This window comes from Adiantum capillus-veneris, unplaced genomic scaffold (genome assembly GCF_014529385.1).
Source record: "Adiantum capillus-veneris isolate H3 unplaced genomic scaffold, ASM1452938v2 Hic_scaffold_275, whole genome shotgun sequence".
Lineage (NCBI taxonomy): Eukaryota > Viridiplantae > Streptophyta > Polypodiopsida > Polypodiales > Pteridaceae > Adiantum > Adiantum capillus-veneris.
Window position 1 is genome coordinate 34,546 of NW_028221403.1, and position 6,909 is coordinate 41,454.

The following is a 6,909-nucleotide window of genomic DNA, read 5'->3' on the forward strand; positions in this document are numbered from 1 at the left end:
GCCTAATAAGACACATCGTGGTGAAGTCTTCTCATTAGATTCATTTGAGCCAATTGATGTTTGATTGTTTTAGATGATGAAAACTAAAGAACCCGATATAGAGTTGGAAGAAGCGTTTGACTTCCTGCACTATGGAGGTTTACTAGAGCATTGGCCATATTATAGTAAGAAGGCTCTAATTCGCAGAAGTCTAAAATTCACAATTATTGTTGGATCTTGTATTGACTAGGCATTGATGGAGTTCTAAAAAGGTAGGTATCCATGCAAGGAAGAATGGAACTTATCGTTGAAACTCACTCTGGGAGTTCAAGGGGACACTAATATCACTTATAAGAAAGTCCTACAAGGTGGTTTTTGGTGGTAGAGTATAATGGTATATGCTCAAACTTTCTACAAGACATGAGATGTTTTCCAACGAGTGGGTAGACCAAATGTAGTGGATATGACACCTCTGATTACAATTAGCCTTCAAAAATATCCATGAAGTGGAGATTTTATGGGGCCGTTTAAGAAATTCACACCCAAGAAGAATAAGTACATAGTCATGGCAACGTCCTATGCCAGTCAATGGGTGGAAGCTAGGGTACTCCCCAAAACACAACCAAGTCCACAACTTGGTTTAAATATGAGCATATCATATGTCGATATGGTTGTCCTTTGAAGATAGTTCCAAATTTAATATCATCTCTTTACTATCCTAGATGCAATGGACATGTTGGAAGTAGCAACAAAACCATAAAGACTATCTTGACCATGATTTTTTTAGAAAGACCCCACCATTGGGATGAAAAGCTTATGTCATCTCTATGGGCATATCAAACAACTTGTAAGGTTGCCACTGGGATGATGCGTTTGAAAATGGTATATGAACAAAGATAGTCGTACCAATGGAATTTGTTGTTTCCAATCTCATGCAATTGAACACGACATGAAGTATAATTCTTATCTAAAAAAGAGATTAGAATACCTACTCCAGCTTGACAAGATTAGATAGAGAGAAATGCTAGAATAGGAGGTGGTTCAATAATGAAGAAATTATTAGCATGATAATAGGATCAAAGTTCGAGAGTTCCAAAAAGATGATCTAGATTTTCCATAACATTCTCAGCTAGGGCCAAAGAAACCTAACGTGAAAATAGCATGGTCTAGACCCTACCAAAATCAATTGAGTGTTCTCAAATGGAACAAAAATAGTTTGGTTGAAGGATTTATCTGGATTGCTGCTACCGATGTGTACAATGGGTCTAAGATAAAGTTATATTATTCAACATCAACAAAACCTCCAACACAACCTATTGCATTATTAGACACATTTGATTCTGAAGATAGCACACTGGACCTCTTTCTAATGAGATCTAATCTACATAAAGGCATTGAGGGTTTTCAAACTCCATATGATATAAAGTCAACCAGACAATCCCTATAGAGGACAAATGATCTAAAGTGAGCGAGATCTCATCGGGCTATTGGATGTGAGAGATCGGAGAGAGAGAAGATGCATGGTATGAGAAACATATTTTGCACTTGGAATATAGAATTTAATCTTTAATCAAAACGTAATTACAACTATTTGATGAAATTGGCTCTATGTGTACTCAATTGCATTGCATGCTAGAGGCTTAAAACCCACGAAGACTAATGATTGATGTCAGTGTCTTCCATAGCTATGGTATCCCAAAGCCCAATCTGAAGAACCAGAAAGAGAGTGAGAGATAGGAAACCCAACCATAATACCCAAATTGAACTCTTTGACTTTCCGTCAACTAGTCCTCTTCACCACCATGTGAGAAGAACACAACCTTATTGCCTTGATGAATTCCAACCCCAAAATCTATGGAAAAAATAACATTGAAGTTCATCTCCTACCCTTCTTCTTGACCGAGAGTGAGGAAAAAGAAAGAGAATTAGAGTGTTGAGGACGATAGAGCACCCCCCCCCCCCCCCCCCCTCCCCCCCCATTGGCTTCCTTTCCATCTTCCTTGAGATTCTTTTGCTCATTTCCCTCTTGTTCCCTTCCAATAATCTCCCTCCTCGACAACATACAATAATGCCCTCCACATTGCCTTCCCTATCGCTTGCTTCATCAAGGTCGAGAGAAGAATGAGAGAGAGAGTGAGAGAGATGATGCCGAAGAGAACTCCTCCCTCCTTCCCCTACCTCTTCTTCTTCTTTTCTAGTCTTCTCTAGAGCATGAAAGATCCACCTTTCTCTTGCTACCCATTCCCTCCTTCCCAGAAACATCTCATTTTATTTCTTGTTAACTTTTTCTTGCCGTATTGGCTGCAAAAATCCCCCCGTTATAGCTTTTAGTGATCCTTTAACAGAGTAAGAGCCCAAATTTAATAACAATGTAGGAAAAGTTGCTAGCTGATGTGGCAGCCCACCCTGAAGGTGCATAAAAATGCCTATTTTTTGTGACAAAATTCTATGCCTAGGCTCACTACAACACGTTGTGTGAATACCCGTGCCCGTATCGATGGAAATAAACTAGTTAGAAAAACCCCGCTAGTTAGTATGAGCGTCGGTACCATCACATTGATATGCCCATCGGTATAGCAAGCATCAAGATATCCGCTGGAATATAATATGCATACCGACGGGCATACCAATGCCTATATGGATGCTCATACCGATGCCAAAACTTGCCAAAAATTTTGGAGCAAAGAAGGTTGGCATCTAGTGCACTACAACAACAAAAGCAGCCCTTTCTATGTCTTACCCAGATAGATGTTAACTTGTATAATAATTTTTGTTCTTCTTAGTAAAGGCTTCAACAAAATTGTCATCGACTTGTGTAAGCCAAGATTGCACAAGTTTACCATTTTCTTGGGCATCAAACTTGAAGAAAGTAATTGATTTTTGACTTATATTATAGGCTTTGTGAGTTTGCTACACTTCAAATTTGGTCTACAAAATTTGATCAATTGTTTGCCTTCAAAGTCATCTTTGCAGGATTTTCATTGTCGCGTTCTATAAAAATGTGGACAAACTGGACACACATCCGAGCAATGCCCTAACAAAGGGCATAACAAACCTTCTCAACCACCAACATACACCACAAAGTTTTTGAGCAAGACGTTAATGTCTTGTTTCTTTGTCTTTCATATCTTCTCTCATGTCAGTCATTTCTATCTGATTTGCTCAGTCATGGTCTCTTGATCTTCCATACCTTACCTTGTGTGGATCATCTCTATCTCAATCTCCATCATTAGGTTGTTCATGTCAGCCACTGTGATCTCTATCATCTTCTCTTCTCTTTCTTCGGTCTTTGTGCTCTATTTGTCATCACTATTAGCATATCCATTGTATCTATCTTGTGATCATCATGCTCTCTGTGAGTCCTTCAATCACCATCCTTGTGGTTATGATCCCTTCTATCTCTATCATGGTATCTTCTCATCACCGTTGTTATATGATTGCCTATCATTAGACCTTGAGAAATGGAGCTTGTTCTTAGTAGTTTCAACTTAAGGAGCGGATACTATATATCACACTTAAGACATCTAGAAGACCATCATTCGAGTGGAAGAAGGTCCTTGTAGTATTGCACACGGTGCTTGGAGACCGTGCTCGCTTTTTGCTAGGATTCAATGATGCTTGCACCTTCAAGGCATGTAGCCTTATTCAAGATTCCCATGTGTGAGAGTACTATGATAGCACAAAAATGGATTGATGAGTTTCTTGTTTGACATTGCAATGCCATCCCTTGGAGCACATTCATTGTTACAGGATATGTCCAACATGACTGTGGCCTGTGGCCAAGAATCTTTGGGTTGGTTTTGTCAGATACCAAGGGAAGGCTCTTTATCTCTTCAATCAAAGAAAACAACACCTAAACAATAGAGCCTACTTTGCTTTTAATAGCAAGGGATGGCAATGATGGTGGATGATGTTTATCAAACAGTTGTAAAGCCAACGTTGCTTTTGGAATAGAGATTTATTTGATTCTGGCTTAACATAGAGGGAACGTAGCCACAATCTTGAGCTGGTAATTTCTCGCTACGACAAGAGCTGCACAAAAGGTCCATGCCTCACTCGTTGCTACAAGATCTGTCCATTCCACCACGATAGCTATCCAACCACCACTGGTTGCTCTTGAAGTTAAATCCATCATGATTCTGAATGAATTGAAATCGTGCTTTGCTTTATTTTTTTAGGAGTCTTGGTCATACTGACTATTGTGAGTTTGGGAAAGAAAAAAAACAAGTGATGAAATCACGAGGCCTACCAAGACAAGATTGATGTGATTGAGAAAATAAGGCTCACACAAAAGGAGAGAGGGTTATTCCAACTTCACCTCTTTGAGATAGGCTTTTTTTTTTGGGGGGGGGGGGGAGGGTTAATTCAAAATCACTTACCCTTCTTGAAGAGGCCCCCTCTAGCTTAAAGCATTCTCAAGAGCTTACAACAATTCTCTCCATGGAGAAAACTTGCAACAAGAATATTTGATTTACATGTGCTTTTCAGGACACATTACATGTATAATTTTTCTTGTTTTCAAGATTTTCTTGAAACATTAGCATGAATCTTGAGATTCGCTCTTCTTTTTCAAAAGAAAAAGTGCTCCTTATCGGGATCTGTCTTCCTTGGCTATCCTTTGAAGAACGAAACCCTACCCTACTCTCCTCGCACACCTGTCAATCGATGCATGGTTCAATGCAACCTCATTTGTTGCACCAGTCACGGCCTCAGCTCCAACAGTGCTACATGCTACTGCATTGCACGAATGGCATCCTTAAGTCCCAACAGTGGTATGTTGTCAAGTTCAACCTTTCACACCATTGTGGGACAAATAAAAAAAAATTCCGAAAACAAGAAGCTTTTGTGCCAGTTTAGCTTACACAATCTGTGACCACACAAAAAAATGAGAGCCATTTAATGCAAGATCTGTAAATATTCACCAATCTTTTGCAAATAGAAGATGGCATATATGCCTTGTCATCTTGAATGAAGCACATGTACAACGTCATCACATCTACTATGTAGAATGTGCAAGCAAAGTACCGACATGCGAAATTGCAGTAGGGGTACAAGTGGCCATGAGAACTATAGGGCAAAACAAAAAAAAGGAACATATACAAATCATTCAACCTCAGTGGACTGGAATTAAGGATCGTGATAGTGTTTTGAGTCGAGTCAGGCTAGAACTAGCCTATAGCATGAAGGTTTGGGCGGGAAGGCCTTGCAAAATACCAAAAACGATATGCTACAACCGATTAAAGCAAATTGATCTTCATTACCTGGAAATTATAATCAAATCATATGTGAATAGAGAGAGACATAGAGCAAGAGAGGGTAAGCGAACATGTATAGATGCACCTCCTAGAGCGGACTGCTACAATGGCATGGCGAGAGAGAAGAGAGGAGAGAGGAAAGGAGAGAAGAATAGACACAGGCACTAGGTGCAATCTTCCCCCGTGCAAGAGTGAGCGTTTTCCTTTTGAATGCTCAAAGTGAATACATATGGCCATAGCATATAAAGAGCACTTGAATAATAAAATGTACATTAAATCTGATGTCCTTTCGCATATATTTTAGCTTTTTCCACATGCCACACAAAGCAGTCACAAAATACACATGTACAAGACTCAAATTACATGGGTTACCATATACATGTGGTAGTGATGTGTGTGAACACACTAGGACCGCTGAGGCATTTTTTCGCTCTTTAGGAGGTTTTTCCCCCCAATCACTCTAGGGCTATCTATCTTTCCATTGCACACTCTCTATTGTGTGCCTTGAGCTTGCTTTGTCTTCTCCAAGCTATGTGCGTTTCTCTGCAACCCTAATTCCAACAATTGGTATTAGAGCAGGTTGCATCCTCCCGAGCTTAGTTGCCATCAGCTCTAGCATACACCCGCTCACTTTCTCCAATTTTTGTGAGCTTTGGCGAGTGTTCGCAGGTTGATAAAAAATTTGGGAGAGCTTAGTTTGCTCAAATTTTTGATTCGAGCTCATTTCGGCCTCCGTTTCTAGTACAGCCAGGTCTGTACAGGCAATTTCATCATTTTGTGTAGAATTTCTTTCAGTGCCAAATACTGCATAACAGGTCCCATACAGTCTGCTGCGGGTTGTGCTATATAGCACGTGCTGGTCTCACTCAGTTTCTCCTCATTTTGGGTAGTTTTCATATCAGGTGCAGACATTTTCCATGGCTGACAACAACACAGATGTGTTCAAGATGTTTGCTTCTGCGGATAGGTTGGATGGAGACAATTATCCTATGTGGGCTTACATGATGCAACTTGATGTTTGCTGCAGAGGACAGGTTGGATGGGGACAATTATCCTATGTGGGCTTACGTGATGCAACATGTTCTCAAGTCAAAGGGTGTCTGGAATATTGTGTAGGGCATTGATGTACGTCCTAGTTCTGAGGATGTAGGCGATGTTGAGGATGTTGCAGGTCTTGTTGCAAGGATTGCTGCTATTAGAGTTGTTTTGCCTATGGCAGAATAAGCTCGTTGGGATGTAAAGGATGCGTAGGCTCATGCATTGCTTGTGTTGTCTGTGAAGCGCACCATTACTCCTCACATTCGTTCAACAAAATCTGCAAAACGGGCTTGGGATATTCTAGCAGGTCTTTATGCAAGCCGCAATGAGGCTAAAATTGCTTTGCTGCGTAAAGAGCTGGAATCAAAGATTATGCATGAGGAAGATGATATGAACCCTTTTCTTGCTGGTGCCAAGGATATCAATGAGCAACTTATTTATGCAGGTGAAGTCATTTCAGACAGTTGCCTTGTGCAGACTATTCTTAATGCCTTACCAGATTCTTACTAGACTTTTGCTAGTACTTGGAGACTTATGACCCAAGGAAATCCTGAAGTTGTCACCTCTCTCGAGTCTGTCTCTTATGGGAATTCAATCACTTGTGCCAACAATGCCTCTTATCCGGTTCAGGGAGTTG